General features: G+C 41.1%; 1 protein-coding gene and 1 long non-coding RNA gene across 2 annotated transcripts in view; one reads left to right on the top strand and one right to left on the bottom strand.

The window, feature by feature from the left end:
- The window catches only part of LOC138447241 (uncharacterized), a 94,174-nt gene extending 91,416 nt beyond the window's left edge, over window positions 1–2,758 (top strand). The window contains exon 3 of the long non-coding RNA XR_011259749.1: window positions 1,465–2,758. This is a non-coding gene — a long non-coding RNA (uncharacterized lncRNA). The remainder of the gene's footprint in view (window positions 1–1,464) is intronic.
- Window positions 1–18,478, bottom strand: part of MYO1D (myosin ID) — a 363,696-nt gene that overhangs the window by 110,993 nt on the left and 234,225 nt on the right. The gene's annotated exons all lie outside the window — the stretch shown is intronic.

Raw genomic sequence — 18,478 nt, 5'->3', positions numbered from 1 at the left:
AGAAGATCTGCTGGAGAAGGGATAGGCTACCCACTCCAGTATTCTTGGGCTTCTCTTGTGGCTCAGCCGGTAAAGAATCCACCTGCAATGCAGGAGACCTCGGTTCGATTCCTGAATTGGGAAAAACCCCTGGAGAAGGGAAAGGCTACCCACTCCAGTATTCTGGCCTGGAGAATACCACGGACTGTATAGTCCATAGGGTCGCAAAGAATCGGACATGACTGAGTGACTTTCACTTTCACCAATACAAGGGACATGGGTTCGATCCTCGGTCCAGGAAGATCCCACATGCCGCGGAGCAGCAAAGCCTGTGCGCCACAACCCCTGAGGGCTTCTCATGAGCCACAACTACTGAGCCCACGTGCCTAAAGCCCATGCTCCACAACAAGAGAAGCCACTGCAATGAGAAGCCCACGTACTGCAGGGGAGAGTAACCCCTGCTCGCGGCAACTAGAGAAAGCCTGCACAGAAAGCAACGAAGACCTAGCACAGCCAAAAAAAAGAGCACAATTTATGTTCACACAAAAACTTACACATGAATGTCTGCCCGTGTGCGTGCTCAGTCGCTTCAGTCATGTCCGGCTCTGTGCAACGCTATGGACTTCAGCCTGCCAGGCTCCTCTGGGCATGGGATTCTCCAGGCAAGCATACTGGAGTGGGTTGCCATGGTCTCCTCCAGGGGATCTTCCCAACCCAGGGATCGAACCCGCGCTGCCTGCATCTCCTGTACTGCCAGAATATTCTTTACCCACTGAGTCACCTGGTCTCAGTCATGAGTGTTTAAAGCAGTTGTATTCATAAGTGCCCCCCAACTGGAAACAACCAGAATATCCATCAACAGGTGAATAAACAAACTGTGATACATCTCTATGATAGAATGCTGTTCAGTGATAAAATGGAATGAGTTAATAATACAAATCATGGATATGCAACAACAAGGCTTGCTTTCAAAGGCATTATGGTGAGAGAAAGCATCCAGTCTCAAAGGTCACATTACTGTATGACTCCATTTATAAGATATTCTGGAATACAGCTGTCAGGGTTTGGAGTCAGGCAGAGTCTGACACAAGTTTTGGGGGGTAGTGAGATGACTCTGCATCTTCACTGTGGTGCTAGTGCCAGAAATCTACGCATGTATGAAGACCTACAGACCTGTATACCATCACCACTACCAAATTTTATTCATTATATGCAAACTTAGAAGATATAGCTCCTGGATTGTTTTGATCTCTAGATCTACTTTGGTCAATAAAGCAGGTACCTGAGTGATCTCTCACTCTGTGGTTTGTTCTCTGACTGCAGAAAATACCAAAGTGCCACCTCCTGGCCACCACAGGTGCTGTCAGTTGGTCTGGCAATCAGCATTGACAGGATATCCACGGGGGGCAATGCAGAGTGCCAGGCAGCGCAGGGGTGGGGATGGAAGTGCCAAAGATGAAGAAGGTATCCTTTTCTCTTCTACAGGGATTCGTGACCCAGTTGGATGAGTGGAAGAGACAAATACCCAACAACTGAAGAGCTTTTAACAGTTCATACATTTGGAAGACCATTTATCCTCATGCCCGTATTTTACAGATAAGAAAACTGAGGCTCAAAGAAGTGAGCTGATTTGCAGACCTTGAAACTGGAACACAAGCACTGACCCAGATCCATGTGCTTTCTATCACAGTAGACTTTTCCAATATCATGCACAGATGAACATAAGCTGTAAAAATAAGTATCCCTAAATGTCATGGAAATAAATTTTCAGAGGAGGTTGAGTTTTTAGGTTGATTTTAAAGAATGCCGGGGTTAGTACTCAAATGAGAGAAGGGAAAATATTCAAGGAATTGGAAATCATTTCACAAACTTACACAGATCATGGGCTTTAAAAAAAATATTTATTTATTTTTAATTGATTGATGATTGGTTTACAATACTGGTTTGATTTCTATCATACATCAACATGAATTAACCAAAGGTGTACCTAGGTCTCCTCCCTCTTGGATCATGGGTTTTTTTAAGGCCTGTGTAAGAGAATATATAAATCTTTCTCTCACTTAGATGTATAACATCCAGATGATTTTTTGTTTGGTGTACATTTTTTAAAATAAAATAATTTTATTTTGTTAATTTATTGGCTGTAGTGCATGGCATGTAGGATCTTAGTTTTTCAACCACGGGTTGAACTCGCCCTCTGTCCTGCATGGAAGCGTAGAGGTTTAACCACTGGACCACAGGGAAGTCCCTACACTGGCTTTTTTAAAAGTTCTTTAAAACATATTTTATTGAAGTATAGTTGATTTACAGTGTAGTGTTAGTTTCTGCTGAACAGCAAAGTGACTCAGTTATACATGGGATTCCCTTGTGGCTCAGCTGGTAATGAATCCGCCTGCAATATGGGAGACCTGGGTTCGATTCCTGGGTTGGGAAGATCCCCTGGAGAAGGGAAAGGCTACCCACTCCAGTATTTTGGCTTGGAGAATTCCATGGACTATACAGTCCATGGGGTTGCAAAGAGTTGGACACGACTAAATGACTTTCACTTTCTTTGTTATACATATATATATATATGTGCATATATATTTTTTTCATTTCTTTTCCATTAAGGTTTATCACAGGATATTGAATAAAGTTCCCTGTGCTATACAGGAGGAGCTTGTTGTTTACCCATCCTATATGTATTACTTTGCTAATCCCAAACTCCCAATTCTTCCCTTCCCCACCCTCAGATGATTTTTATATGACTAAATTAAAAATATCATTTTCATTAAAAAAACATGCTGTGTCTATGGTGCTTCACTCTCCTTTGATTATTTTATATGCAAAATGCAAACTTGAATTGATGGAGCACTTCACAGGAGAGCTTGATTAAAGCCTAATAAAATGAGAATTCTAATAGCACTAACTTTGCTGGCACATCCCAGCAACATTAACTGCAGGGGTTTGGAGAAAGGGACCGATGCAGCTGTGAATGCTGAAACCATCCAGGGAGAGGATCCCTTCTAGATGCTGCTAGGCCATAGCAGAAGCATCTCCGATGGTTTTCTGAGCTACCTTCCCACCTCAGGGGGTGGGCTTCCCTTCCTGCCCTTCCCTATTCCTCCCTATCTGGGTGACTTCACCTGGCATAGGAATTCCTCATGTGTGCTCAGGGCTTGTGGCAGTGCCAGAGTCCCAGCAGAAAATAGGGCAAACAGCACCTACTTTCCTCTGCTGTACAAATGGTGAAAGATTAAGTCGCTGTTGTCATCAAGGCAAGACAAACTGCATCCAGGATGTCTCTTTTGTTCTGGGCGACAGGATGGTAGGTGGGGGAAAGCAGCGGGGTAAAGGATGACCTGGGTGTCATCTCCATTTAGCCATGTGAGCTTGAGAAAATCATTTAATTTGGAGGGCAACTCTTTCCTCTTCTGCAAAATAAGGATTTTACTAGATGCTCTGTTTGCCTCATAAGTTTGTAGTAAGGACCGAATAGGAGCAATTCGGGCACGCAAAAAAGGATAAATAAACAAAACCCCTCTGCCTTCGAGGGTCTTTCCACTCTAAGAGAAGATACACCAGCCAAATCTGAAAAACTTCAGAAGTACCACACCAAGGGAAGGTATTGTATGCAATTACATTAGTTAGAGCAGGGATCTTACCTTAGAGATCGCTGGGCACCCAAAACACACAATTAAGTCCTCTAAACAAAAGCGAAACTCCTTACCAAGGCTTCCCCCTACTAGCTGCCTTCTTATTTCTCATAATCCAGGAGATCTCTATGCTGTGATCAATCTAAACCTTCCTCCTCTTTGGTTTTAAAGGTTTGAGCAGGGCAGATACAATCTCTGATGGTCATCTAACTCAATTCTCCCAGACTCTCTTCCGTATGGCTAATCAAACAGTGAACACAACCAGATAAGTAAAAAGAATGTATAACTTCCCAATCATTAGTAAAAAAAAAAAAAAGAATCAATAAAACTTGAACAACAACAACTAGATAAGAAGAAGGAAATAGCAGGGAAGTATTAAAAATGGAAAGCACTTGAATAGCACAAATTTAAAAAGCCAAAATACTGTCATTTTCTAAAAGAAATGGGATATAACTCCTTTACTGGATGAAGATGGCTCACAGATTATGTCAAAGACAAAATTTAACTGTACTCCATTTATAATGGAGTATAGATGTTTAGATGCGTCTGAAACAAGAAGACACAGGAAGATAAATGAAAGGATGGACAAAGACGTGCCAGGAAGAAAGTGAGGATGGGAACAGGAAAAATAGGCAAAGCGAAATCCAAGGCAAAAACCACAGAACTTGTTTCTTTTACGTTGACAAAAATGTAACAAAAAGTGAAAACCATCATCTTCATGCAGCTGAATAACATGTATTGAAATGAAGCAAAAACTGTTCTCATACAAAAGAAATGGACCAAATCGTGATGTCAGTGGGTGACCCAGTGTTGGTAGTTCAAGTAGTCCAAAAGCAAATGAGTGAGGAGACTGACTGAATAGCCAACAGATTTGATTTTGTAGTTACATGCAAATCTTATACACGCTTATTGCGGTCCCCAGAGCATTTAGACAGGGAGGCCTGGCAGGTTGCAGTCCATGGGGTCGCAAAGAGTCAGACACGACTGAGCAACTGAACTGAAGTGATTATGTATTGGGCCAAAAGTAACACTCCTCTTTCCAGTTACAAAAAGGAGGATATGCACTGGCCCTAATCACAGTGAGGTAAAATCAGAAAATTACATAAAGGTTAACAGTAAAACAACCTTATTGGTGAGAATTATTTTTTTTAAGTATCTCTTTAGACTGGATTAAAGAGATGATAATTGCAGTTACAGACAATAAAGAAGTTAACAAAAAAGAGAACTTTACGTTAGCATTCACGGATGCAGTCAAAGCTACATTCAAAAGAAAGCACATCGCCTTCAATACTTTTGTTATTAAACAAGGAAAAGGAAATAAATTAAATACCAAGTGGAAGTAGTGAAAGTGTTAGTAGCTCTGTTGTGTCTGACTCTTTCTTTGTGACTACGTGTCCATGGAATTCTCCAGATAAGAATACTGGAGTGGGTTGCAATTCCCTTCTCCAGGGGATCTTCCTGATCCAGGGCTTGAACCCAGGTCTCCTGCAACACAGGCAGATTCTTTACCGACTGAGCTATCCGGGAAGCCCAAATTAAATACCAAAAACCTAGGTAAAGGACTAAAAAAACCAATCAAAGTAAAAATTAGTGACGATAAAAGCAGAAATTGATGCATGAGAAAAACGATATAGATGATAAACCCAAGAGTTCTTTGAACATTCAGACCACTACACAACCAAACCCATGGCAAGGTCTAGTCAGGAATAAAATAAGGCAAAAACTCAAATATCTAACAAGAGGAATGAGAAAAGGATTTAAGAAAGGATGTGTTGTTTTTAGAAATTCTGAGAATGACATTTATAATTTTCTGTTAATAAATTAAGTAGTTTGTGAAATGCACACTTTTATAGGAAAACATAACTTACAAACATTGACTCAAAGAAAGGTGAAATAATCAGAATCAATTCATAACTAGGGAAAATTGTTTTATGTCATCATACAAACATTCTCCTAAACATTATTGGGCACAGATGATGGTACAGGCAAACCAAGCCCCAGGTAATTCCCATGCTATGGAAAATCCTCTAGAACAGAAATGGACAGACACCCTCCCAACTCATTTTACTTAATCCTGGCAGCAAAACTTGTGAGGATCTGTTTCACAGACACACTTCCAGAGACCAGTCTCATAAGGACAGATGCAAATATCTGAAAGAATTAACAAACTGATTTCAGCAGGATAATACACCATGACCAAAAGGGCATATAGCCCACAAGTATAAGGATGGGTCACTAATAAAAAATGCATCCACACTGCTCAGCTTATTCATAGGTCACATTTATGTGTTATCTGAGTGCTTTTCCCACTAGGATTCTCCCCTTGCCTGACAGCTTTCTCTTCAGGCAAGTATGAAGTTTCGTCCTTCTGTTGCTTTTATGTTACAATACTCCTTGATAGATAAAACAGTATTTCTCTCTACAGTAGCTGGTAAATACTCGAATGTACCTAAAATTTAAAAAAAAAAAAACAACCACCTTTTGTTTTGTATTGGGATATAGCCAATTAACAAACAATGGTGTGACAGTTTCAGGTGAACAGCGAACGGACCCAGCCATACATACAGATGTGTCTATTCTCTGCTAAACTCCCCTCATCCAGGCTGCCACACAACACTGAGCAGAGTTCCCTGTACTATACAGTAGGTCCTTGTTGGTTATCCATTTTAAAAATAGCAGTGTGTACATGTTGATCCCAGACTCCCTAACTATCCCTTCCCCATCCTTCTCTATCCCTGCAACCATAAGTTCAGTTCTCTAAGTCTGTAAATCTCTTTTTGTGTTGTAAGCTCATTTGTATCGTTTCTTTTTTAGATTCCACATATAAGCAATGTCATTGGATATTTCTGCTTCTCTGCCTGACTTACTGTACTTATTATCATATCATCACTACAATATTAGTTTTAAAAAAATACTTATTTATTTGGCTGCATTGGGTCTTAGTTGCGGCATGCGGGACCTTACTTCCCCAGCCAGGGATTGAACCCTTGTTTCTGCATTGGAAGGTGGATTCTTAACTACTGGACCACCAGGGAAGTCCCACTACAATATTAGTTTTAAGTTTTTTTCTAACCAACGGTAATCTTCAGCAGCATAGCATTGTGGATAAAGGAGAGAATATACTTCCTTGTACTCAGCTGGTAAAGAATCTCCTGCAATGCAGGAGACCTCGGTTCAATTACTGGGTTGGGAAGATCAGATGCAGACGGGATAGGCTACCCACTCCAGTATTCTTGGGCTTCCCTGATGGCTCAGATGGTAAAGAATCCACCTGCAATGCAGGAGACCTGAGTTCTATCCCTGGGTTGGGAAGATCTCCTGGAGAAGGAATGGCGACCCACTCCAGTATTCTGGCCTGCAGAATCCATGGACTGGACAGCCCACGGGGTCGCAGAGTTGGACATGACTGAGCGACTTTCACTTTCACTTGTAGAAATTATCAGGCTAAAACCAAGCATAATGACCAATCCTAGAGACCTTGGCTGGATCTTTAAATAGAATTTTTAAATGACAGATGCTATGTTAATAGATACTGTCTGTTTTTTTTTTTTCTACTTTTATAAACAACAGGTAAGAAAAGAATTAACTGGAAATTAAAACATATGACTATTCACACCAAAACACTCCATACATCTTGACCCATCAGTCAAATACTATTTTTAAAAATTGAGGTTTTTACAGCAGAATTAGGAGCAGTAAAATTCACAGACGTTTAAGTGTTTAGGTAGATGATTTTTGACATCCAAATCAAGAGACAGAATATTTCCATCATACCAGAGAGTTTCCTCTGAATGTTCTTTTTTTAAGACTTAGTTCTATATTTGTAAGTCAAATTGACTTACTTAGCTTTTGAGAGCTAAAAAGATTGGCTCATTACTTAGACCTAGAAAGCCAGAGGGCCACTGTACTAAGAACAAACTCACAAAATACAGAACTTTCCCTTCATCTTTTCTCTGTTTTCATGAATTGTACTATTTAGGACTGTGAGAATTTTATAAAGAAAATAGTTAAATCTTTGAAGGTGACAAACCAGACAAATGCTATAATGGTAATCTTAAAGGAACTAATTAAAATACAATAATGGAATATAGGTTTATTCAAATTGCTTGAAATAGATGGTTTGGAATTTAAACTATATTTGGTGGCCTATATATTCTACTTAATGGGCTTCCCAGGAGGCTCAGTGGTAAAGAATCCATCTCCAATGCAAGAGACGTGGGTTCAATTCCTGGGAAGGGAAGATCCACTGGAGAAGGAAATGGCAACCCACACCAGTAGTCTTGCTTGGAAAATCCCATGGACAGAGCAGCCTGGCAGCCTACAGTCTATGGAGCCACAAAGAGTTGGACACGACTTAGTGACTGAACAACAATATTCTACTTATTTAGTAAGATCCCTTGCAAGAGAATTTGACTTCATTTGATTTCTTTTAATAGACTGATAATCTTTGGTTTCCAATCTCCAGTTTTCAATAATTAAAAAAATTATGTTGAGGCTATAAACCCACAGTTGTTGGATTAGGTTCAGCCTCACTTTGTAGGATAAGAACAGGAACAGGGTTAATAATCCCTCAAAGTCCATTGTAACCACATAGCCTCTTTTTATCTTTAAACATATATCCACTCTGTTAAAAATTCTTGTCCCATATAGGTCATTAGAGAGTACTGAAAAGAGTTTCCTGTGCTATACAGTAGGTCTTTATTAGGGATCTATTTTACATATGGAAGTGTGTATATGTTAATCCCAGTCTCCCAATGTATCCCTCCCCGCCCCCATCCCCTGGTAACCATAAGTTTGTGTTCTGTATCTGTGACTATTTCTGTTTTGTAGATAATAAGTTCATTTCTACCATTTTTAAGATTCCATATATAAGGAACAGCATGTGATATCTGTTTTTCTCTCTCTGACTTACTTCACTCAGTATGACGATCTCTAGGTCTATCTGTGCTGCTGCAAATGATATTATTTCATTCCGTGTTATGGCTGTGTAGCGGTAAACCATGTCTATAAGCACTACTGTCTATATGCACCACATCTTTATCCAGTCACCAGTCAGTGGACATTTAGGGTGCTTCCATGTCTTGGCTATTGTAAACAGTGGTACAGCGAACACTGGGATGCATGGACCGTTCTGAATTACGCTTGCTGTCTCTCTTGCTTCATATTCCATCTTTATCTCCCTTTCTGCATCTATATGTGTGCATACAAGCTTTGTCCCTGAAAAACTGTGGGGCCTCAAAATGCAGGCTATAAATACCAGAATCCCAAACAATAATTTCAAGAAGCTGAAGACTTCTAGAGACTGTGGGAATCACGAGAAAAGGCTCTGACACTTAATGACAAAATCTCTGATAATGGAATGGGCCATGAGCACTTGAGCTCTTGTGACTTTGAAACAAATTAATCTTTTTTTTAAAAACAATATTCTTTCTTTTCTATTCCATTAATCTGCCATTCATCTTTTTAACATTTATGATTCTAAAACATATCACAAATTTCACAAAAGTTGTGTTTTCTAAATGTCAACCCTCTAAATATGCATTTATTTGAAAAAAGTTAATCTTTTAAATGGTGACCAGCTCCTTTAAAAACCATCCTGGTCTGACCAGGGAGGAGAATCCACTAGTTTTTGCTCTGGGACCTTCTCTTCCAGACTTACTCCTGGAAAGCAGTTACTTCAAGTCTTTTTGAGTGGGGGTATCTCTTTTCTGTAGTTACTGCTCTCTACATACACCTCTAAGGGACTTCATTAACCTGGGGTCCTCTCACCCCCATCAGGGATGTGATTAACACACAAAGAGCTTTCATAAAATTGTGCTGGTCATTTCACGGTTTCAGGTATTGGCTGTGTGGTGATATACACATTTGGCCTTTGGGACTTAACTAGTCTCTACTTCAGTTTTTTCGTTTGACTGCAGAGTTATAATATTTATGCTCTTTTGATCTCAATTAACAAATTGATTTGGCTGCTCAACGATGGAGAACATTCTGTTCATTCTGTTTTCCATTCAGAGGCTTGGGAGACAGATGCTCTGGCTTTTTGCAGGGTGCCTGGTGACTTTATTCCTTGCTTTGCGTCTCTGCTCTCTGTTCATCCGATTCTCCCAGTTTTCCTTTTTTCTCTCCCTTTCCCTCTTTCTTTCTTTCCCTCTTCCTTCCTTCCTTTCTCCTCTCTTCCCCCTCCCCTTTGCCCAACTAGCTATAAATCAGAGATCTTAATGATACTGATTTGTCATGGAAATAAGGTACTATTTGGGATAAATAAGAGTTTATCACCCTATGAAAGTATTAATCGCTCAGTTGCATCCAATTCTTCGTGACCCCACGGACTGTAGCCTGCCAGGCTCCTCTGTCCATGGAGTTCTCCAGGCAAGAATACTGGAGTAGTTTTTGCCATTTTCTCCTACAGGGGATCTTCCCGACCCAGGGATCGAACCTGGGTCTCCGGCATTGCAGGCAGATTCTTTACTGTCTGAGCCACGAGGGAATCCCAAGAATAGTGGAGTGGGTAGGCATTCCCTTCACCAGGGGATCTTTCCCACCCAGAGATTGAACCCGGGTCTCTTGAACTGCAGGTGGATTTTTTATCTGAGTCACCAGGGAAGCTCATCTTATTCCTCTTATGAGCAACCATCATTTGGGGCAACAAAGTGCTTGTGCTTCGAGTCATTTTGTAGGAGGGCTGACTATCTCGAGGCCGCTGTGCTGTGAGGTCAGGTGCTGACCTTCTAGTCAACAGCTCTGGGACGAGCCCTCCCAGCCTCAGCACCAGATGAGTGAGCATAGGAGGGTCACAAAGATCCTCAGTCATTGGGTAACTCCCAGCTTTTGTGTCTTCCCAACTAAAACCCTGGATATTGTGGAGCAAAGGTAAACTGGTCCCACGGTGCCCTTTTCAAATTCTGGACCCATGGAATCCATGATCCTAATAAAATGGTCATATGCTACTAGATTTAAAGTAGACAACCAACAAGGACTGACTGTATGGCACAGGGAACTTGGCTCAATATTCTCAGTAATCTAAGTGGGAAAAGAATCTGAAAAGGAAGGATACTTGTATGGGCATAACTGAATCACTCTGCTGTACACCTGTAACTAACGCATCAGTGTTAATTGACTATACTCCAATATAAAATGAAAGTTTAGTATATGTGCTGCCGAAGCGAGCACTAAAATAAAAGTTTAAAAAATAATTAAATGGTCATTTTTTTTTAACTCCACTAAGTTTTAGGGTGGAAGGTAGCGCCCAAGCAACAGTTGACTGAAATCCAAATATGGAAGTTGTGAGGTGCTCCTGTAGCAGAATCCTTAAACAGTTGGCCCTGGCTTTGGGAAGTGGGTGGTAGCTGGAAGAACCTTGAGGAGCCTGCTGGTGGAATCACGATGGGCTTTAAGGAGGCGGTCACGAGGGCCTGAAGGGAAGCAAGGAAAATATGATCTCAAGCACGAGGCAGGGAGGCTTTTATCATGAAGTGGTGGAAAACTTGATGACCCTGTTGCCTATGGGAAGGTAGAGAACAGAAGATGTACCTAACAAATTGATGATCAAGGTAAGGATTTCTAGACAGGATGCTGGACGTGCCATCTGGCTGCCTCTTGCTGTCCGTGAAAACACGTGAGAGGAGAAGCACAATCTTAATACAGAGCTGCTTGGCTCTCATGCAAAATTTAGAAGAAATATAAAGGAGCTTGCACTTGCTGGGTTTGAAAATAAAACTGTTTCTTATTCTCAGCTTCTCCAGATGGCAAATGATTCTCAAATTAAGAAATGGTTTCAGGGCAATGATCAGATCCAGAGTGGGACTGTAAAAATCCTTTGTCAAAACCTCAGAAAGATCTAAGGCAGTACTTCATAGAAATCTCCAGGCAGATGAAAGGCTCTAAAGATCTTCAGGGCATGCCACACAAATTTTCTCACAATGAGGCTCTGAAAAGTCTTAGGGGCCTTGTCCCATAGTAGCTCATAAGCAACCCTAGAACAGGAGAGCTTCTCTTGCAGAGATTTGTGGGCACGGTTTTAGTGGATTCTAAGTTTTTAAAAAATTAGCTACTTATTTTTGGTCGTGCTGGGTCTTTGTTGATATGTACAAGCTTTCTCTCATTGTAGTGAACAGGGGCCACTCTCTAGTTGTGATGCTGGGGCTTCTCACTGCGGTGGCTTCTCTCGTTGCGGAGTACGCGCTCTAGAACACGGGCTCAGTGGTTGTGGCACACGGGTTTAACTGACCCCCGGCATGTGGGATCTGCCGGACTCAGGGATGGAACCCAGGTCTCCTGCATTGCAGGCAGATTCTTAACCATCTGTGCCACCAGGAGGTATAACCATAATAAAAAGTAGCTGGTTGTAAGTTTGGGATAAATTGTTATGCAGCAATAGTGACCTGAAATCAGAGAAACCTTAATTTTGTAAACATATCATGGAAAGAATGCAGAGTTCACGATAACTAAGAATTTATTCCTTTACAGAAAATAGTACTTCCAACAAATTAAAAAAAAATTTTTTTTTTACCATGTTGGAAGAACATGTAAGAACACAGTCTTTCTTAGGATGTTTTCCAGCTTCATTAAACATTATAAAATTATTCTTTTACTTTCTTAAGGATTCAGAGTTGTTACAATGAACATTAATTAGTAAATGTGCTTTAAAACAGATACATCTTCAAGGCTACTGAGATTCCTGTGACTACACCCCTGGACCACATGCTCCAAAAATCATATCAGTGTGTGTAAATAAAGTACATGACATTCTATTGGTAAAATAAAGCCTTTTCTACAAAATACAGGCTGTGAGCAGTACCAAAAAAACTGTCTTCAAGCCAGTTTAATAAACTTCAGGCACAAGCACCTAATTATAAGCCTAGTACTACTGATCAATATTATTCGGGCCAACGAAAATAATTGTAATCAACCGACTAAAGGGTTGAGTTTCTATTATTGATTGACAAGGCCCTTCAACCCTTGATTTGAATTGCTTGATGAAGGCAACTGAGCAAAACTCTTTAATAAATTTCCAATATCAGTCCATCTAACTGTACTGAATATTAATAACATCTCCATATCAACTCCAAGTTTTTCCAAATATTCCTCATTTGGACGGGGAATTAAGGGCATCACCAAGAAGAAAATGTGCAACCTAGTCATAATGTTTTCATCACAAATGAACTTCATACTTTATGATACAAATTAATTTAGAGCGAGTTACCAGGGAACCTGGGCCTGCTGTAGCCTCTTTTATTAATTTAAATGCTTGAGTCATTTTTTCCTTTTGGTTCAAGTATCTCATTTGTGGCATGCAAGTTTTTCTTTTTTATTTTTCTTATTTATTTATTAATAACTTTTTCTTATTTATTTATTTGGCTGCACGGGGTCTTAGCTGTGGCATGCGAGATCTAGTTTCCTGACTAGGAATTGAGCCCTGGGCCCCCTGCATTGGGAGTGTGGAGTCTCAGCCATCAGCCCACCAGGGAAGTTGCAAGGCTTTTTCATATTTAGATTAAGTTTGTCAAATTCCTTATTGGAAATGGGGTTAGGACCTACCAATATCAGCCAAATGGCTAATTGTTTCCTTTTGGCTAAAAATCTCAGACCTATTGGAGGTCTCTCTCCTCAACTCTCTGGCAGTTTGAGTTCCTGGGTTTGCAGCTTAGGACTCAGTAGTTTCGTGAAAAATTGAATTTTAATTCCAAAACGACTGCTCTGAGGAGACAGCTCAAGAAATCACTCCAACAAGTTTTTAATACCAAGCCATCTAGTGGAACTGAGCTAAATCTCCTCTGAGTCCTCCTGTACGTTCAGTTTTCATGTACTGCAACCATCAATATGACTGCCTGTGAGAGACTGACTCCCTTTTAATTATTGCTTCAGATTTACTGTTGTGGGCTTGGGGACCAGATAATCAGATTCATCACAAGGGTGCATGATGCAAGATAAATGGCCCAAAAGGGCCCTCCGTTAGAAAGAGCATGCAAAATTTAGTGCACAAACTCCATCATATTTATTTTGACTATTCAGGAGTTGTTAAAATTTCTCCACTTGTATTCTGTCTATTCCCTCCGGTCCATTTAGGCTGATGCTCTCAAACTTGACTGCACGTGAGAATCACTGGGGACACTCTGGAAAGGAAAGGGCTGGGTACCCATAGTTTTTAAAACCTCCCCAAATGATTCTAATCGCATACAACCATTGATTTAGGTAAAACTGTTAAGTAACTTCATCTTAGACAAATTATTATTTTACAAAGCTACTTGTTTTACTAATCAAGTCAAGTTTTACATGATTTTGAATTAATTTTTTTTCTCTCTTAAACCACTAACTTACTTAAGTCACTCTCCTCACTGGTCTTTTCTTTGAATTAAAATAATTTTAATTAAATGAATAATGAATTAAAATAACTCCAGGCAACGGAAGAGGTCCAGGTTTTCTATGAGACCTTTGCTGATGAAAGTTGGGGGTGAGGGAGCGGCTGCAACCCTCCTGGATGTTTTTCTCAAAAAGAACACTGATTGTCAAAAAGGTTTCTGTTTTGCTAGGCTGCCCACTTCCTGTTCCTTTGGCACAAGAGAACTTTTTTGGTCTGTGCCCATCTGGGAAGGGGCTTCTCCAGTATGGGATATACAGAGACCAAAAGAAATCCCAAGGAACCCACTGCCATGTGGCTTCTCAAGTCTTAAGGTCTCCAGTTAGCCCACTTTCTCTCCATCTTTTAAGAGTTTTCTTAACATTTATCATATGATGTTTATGGTTTTCAACTGTAATTAGTGAGGAGGATGAGAAACGGATCTATTCTATCTTGTCCAGAACTGTAATTCCAATTTGCTATTCTAGATCACACGCACCAATAGATTAGAAGACGTAGCTTCCTCCTTAGGGAGTTTACAATGCGGCTGAGCAGCCAGGAGGCATTCACTGCAGGAGAGGACGACCTGGGTCTAGTGAGGGAACAGGCTGCTAGTTTCCCTCTCTTTAAGACTAAAAATTCTCAAATGTGAACGTGAAACTTAGACCTTTCCTGGAGCGCCAGGTGGGTCCTCGGCCCATCTAGGGAAAACTCAGATAAGGGTTCCTTGGGGGCCACTCATTTGACCTAGCCAAGATGAAGTTCATTATCTTACCCTATTCTTCTCGGGGCCCTATTTCAATCCAGTATCACCAGTAGCACCATGTCCCAAGCCCCCTAAAATATTTACTGGAATGGTATTTATTTCATCAGCCTCTTCCCAGTTCATCCATACTTTGTTAACACTGTCAGGATTAGCTTCCTAAAAACCAAACCTCACCTTGTCTCCTAAACTTGTCCCTCTGCATTGCCAAAAGCAGTTGTTCACACATCCCTTTGTGTGCTTAGTCGCTCAGTCGTGTCCAACTCTTTGTGACCCCATGGACTGTAGCTGCCAGGCTCCTTTATCCATGGGGATTCTCCTGGTAAGACTACTGGAGTGGGTTGCCATGCCCTCCTCCAGGGGATCTGCCCAAGCCAGGGATCAAACCCAGGTCTCCCACATTACAGGCAGGTTCTTTACCATCTGAGCCACCAGGGAAGCCCAAGAATACTGGAGTGGGTAGCCTATCCCTTCTCCAAGAGACCTTCCCGACCCACGGATCAACCTGGGGTCTCCTGCATTGCAGGGGGATTCTTTACCACTGACCTAAAAAGACACATGTACCCTATACAGAAAAATGCACAAGTGTTTGCACTTATGAACCCCTGAAATGCTTCCTTGTCTGAGAAACCATGTCTGCCCCTCCTCCAAGCTTTTTCAGCAAATCATGCCTCTCTCAGCATGTAATGAGCTGTCCTGGGATGACGTCTGTATATGTTTGCCTCACCCAACAAACAGTGATCAGAGACTGTCTTCTTCCTCTTTATTTCCAGTACCCAGCACAGTGGCATAGCACCACGGTAGACCTCAGACAATCACAATGTATTGAATGTGTGGAGGACAGTGAGTAAAAGGTAGAGACGAGGTCAAAGGGTTTATCCCGCCACATTATCTCCATCCCTAGCACACTGTAAAAACGTCTTTATTTAGATATAATACCAATAAAAGAACATCTTCCTTGTGTCTGTTATATCAGAAAATCAGATTCTCCCTGCAGTGCACTAGAACTTCACTATAATGATTCAGTGTAAAGAACCTTAGCTCTGAACCTCAACCAATAACAAAGAAACAAGCTCCTTTATTTAATATCTAAGAGTTCAGGACCAGGGTCGGACCATCTCCCAGTGATATGTGACAATGTATGGTGATGTCTGTTACAAGGGATGAGAGTCAGCAAACGTAAAGTGATGATCTTATACCACTCTTGTTGAAGGAGAATCTTCCGGTAAGACTATTTGCAAACGTAAAACCATAGCCAGTACCTTAAAGGTTTAATTTTTTTAAAAAAGAACTTTTAATGATGTACTGGAGTATAGCCAATGAACAATGTTGTGATAGTTTCAGCTGAACAGCGAAGGGAAACAGCTATACATATACATGCATCCATTCTCCCCCAAGGTCCCCTCCCATCCAGGCTGTGCGTAGTCGCTCAGTCCTGCCTGACTCTTCCCGACCCTGCCAGGCTCCTGTGTCCATGGGGATCCTCCAGGCAAGAATACTGCAGCCACATGACATTGAGCAGAGATCCCTGTGCTGCGCAGTAGGTCCCTGTTGGCTATCCATTTTAAATACAGCAGTGTGTACAGGTCCACCCCAAGCTCCCCAACTATCCTGACCCCCCCAGCCCCCCATCCATAAATTCAGTTCTCTAATCTGTGAGTTTCCTTCTGTTTTGTAAGTTCATTTGTATCATTTCTTTTTAGGTTCCACATATAAAGGATGGCATAAGCTATTTCTCAGGAAGGTTTATTTTTTTGCTACATTTCACAGGCTTTTTAGAGAACACACACTCTCTCCCTCTCTATCATTTTCTCTCCTTCCCTCTCTCTCTCTCACACACACACACATACATATAAGAAACATCCAATGGAAGAACTGAATTTGATGGCAAGTCCAACTTCCAACAAATGTTTCCAAACATGAACTGGCCACAGGGATACATATGTCCCCGCCCTCTTGACCTCCCCTCCCATCTCCCACCCTCTAGGTTATCACAGAGTACAGGATTGGGCTCCCTGGGTCACACAACAAAGTCCCAATTGCTTTCTATTTTACATATGGTAACGTATATGTTTCCATGCTAGTCTCTCAGTTCAAATGTAGACCAGTTTTTAAAGTCTTTAACTGAATTTGTTGCAATATTGCTTCTGTTTTACATTTTGGCTTTTTTTTTTTTGGTCTCGAGGCATATGGGATCCTAGTTCCCTGACCAGGAACTGAAATCATGCCCTCTGCACTGGAAGGCAAAGCGTTAACCACTGGACTGCCAGAGAAGTCTCTCTTCTCTCTTTTTAGAACAGGATCTTAGTTGTATGTGTTATTTATCATCAAGGGAGGCGGTGACAGGAAGTCACGACCAGGGTTGTGATTCTAACGAGTCAAACGAAAGCCAGGTGCCGTTCCCTGCGAGCTTTGTGACCCTGGGCTATTACTTTACTTTTCTGAGTGATAGTTTCCCCTGGGGAGAAAGGTGCAACCATCTGTCCCTACATGGCTGCCACATGCTTGTGCTGGGCAGGCTGGTTGGCTTCTCTGCTTCTCCCACAGGCCTGTGCGAAGACTGGGTGATGTATTATTTTATTGCTAATGCCTGCCAAATGCACAGCATATAGGAGGTGTTCAAAAATTTTGACTGCAGAAAAGGGAGCTCTGATAAGACAGTTGTGTAAAAGGAAGCCTATTCCTGCAAGGTTAGAGATGTCTATTTCTGTAATCCAGCGTCTTGTGGCTAATATACATAATGATTGGTGTATTTTGGCAGACGTTTCCCAGGTGGCGCTGGTGGCAAAGAACCTGCCTGCCAATGCAGTAGACGCAAGAGACGTGGGTTCGATCCCTTGGTGGGGAAGCTCCCCTGGAGAAGGGCATGGCCACCCACTCCAGTATTCTTGCCTGGAAAAATCCCTTGGACAGAGGAGCCTGGTGGGCTACAGTCCATGAGGTTGCAAAAGAGTCAGACATGACTGAAGTGACTTAGCACACATTTCTGTTAATGCCCAGATCCTTTATGTGTATGCCTCTATTCAGGGCTTTGTTTTAAAAGGATCTTGTTACTAACAATCTGACCTCTGGATAAATGAGGTGGTGCCATACTAATTTTCTCATACTTTAGTTTTTGAAGGCTTTGTGTTTCTTTAACGAGATAGCTTTTCAAAGGAATCAAGCATGCGCTCTGATGATTGCTGCTTTCAGACACTGCTTTGATACACCTTTTACATTTGTAATTGAATTTCCAAGGACAGTACTAATGAAAATGGACTCTACCTTCGGCCCCAAAGCACCTTTTGACATTGTAAGTTGGTTTGCTTATTTAGTATGGTTTAGCATAAGCGGCGCTGTCTAACCCATACAACAAAAGACATTTACTTCCAAACACATGTCAGGAAAACAATCAATAGGGTAGCTTTGAAATTCTGGCTTTCTTCTCTTATTAAAAAAAAAAATGAGAGAACCTGGCTAGATGTCCCACTTCTTAGAAGTATTTTAAAACTATGTGGCTCACTCAAATCCAATCATGAAATAACTGAGTATTAAAAGAAATTATAAGGAGCGGACCATTTCACTGCTAAAGCATCAGAGCAAGAAAAGATTCTTAAAAAAATTAAACTGAAACCCTAACACCTCTTTTAAAATTCTTTTTTCATACAGACATCACTTTTTTTTTTTTTTAATAACGGAGGTTTCCAAATATCTGATATTGCTAAGCAACGCTCTTTGTTATAACAGGCAAAAATCTAAACGTTTCCATGAGATGTTAGAAATACT

This window comes from Ovis canadensis, chromosome 11 (assembly GCF_042477335.2).
Source record: "Ovis canadensis isolate MfBH-ARS-UI-01 breed Bighorn chromosome 11, ARS-UI_OviCan_v2, whole genome shotgun sequence".
Taxonomy (NCBI): domain Eukaryota; kingdom Metazoa; phylum Chordata; class Mammalia; order Artiodactyla; family Bovidae; genus Ovis; species Ovis canadensis.
This window is presented reverse-complemented; position numbering and strand designations above follow the sequence as displayed.